The sequence below is a fragment of the Buceros rhinoceros genome, unplaced genomic scaffold, assembly GCF_000710305.1.
Source record: "Buceros rhinoceros silvestris isolate BGI_N320 unplaced genomic scaffold, ASM71030v1 scaffold19688, whole genome shotgun sequence".
NCBI classification, from domain to species: domain Eukaryota; kingdom Metazoa; phylum Chordata; class Aves; order Bucerotiformes; family Bucerotidae; genus Buceros; species Buceros rhinoceros.
This window is the reverse complement of record NW_010427665.1, coordinates 3,628-4,066: the sequence shown is the minus strand read 5'-3', so window position 1 is coordinate 4,066 and position 439 is coordinate 3,628.

The following is a 439-nucleotide window of genomic DNA, read 5'->3' as shown; positions in this document are numbered from 1 at the left end:
CATTCATCACGAAGTGCTCAGATCGCTTCCTCCGCTGATGGACAAAAGGCGGTAACAAAACCAGATGTGCTGTTTAATTACTCTTTGCAGAATAGTTTAAATAATAATAAAGAAGTGATGACTTCGGAATTTCCAGCTCTTGGCGCTGCACCTTTCAGCAACAGCAGGTGAAGAGCGATGCTGTGAGCCTGTGCCTGACAGGATTCTGCTTAAGCTGGGTTGTACGTGCCTTTTATAAAATGCTTTTCTCTTCAAAGGCCCTTTGTCACCTCAGCCATTGGTGAACGGTCCCCCCTAAAGAGGGGCGCGCACTGACGGAGCTCTGGAGTCTTACCGTGTGACTGTGGCAGTGCAGGGGGCTGTGGAGGGTAAGGATGTGTGTGTGTCAAACACTGAATTCTTCCCATGGCAAGGAAAAAAAAAATCCCAAGCTTTATGT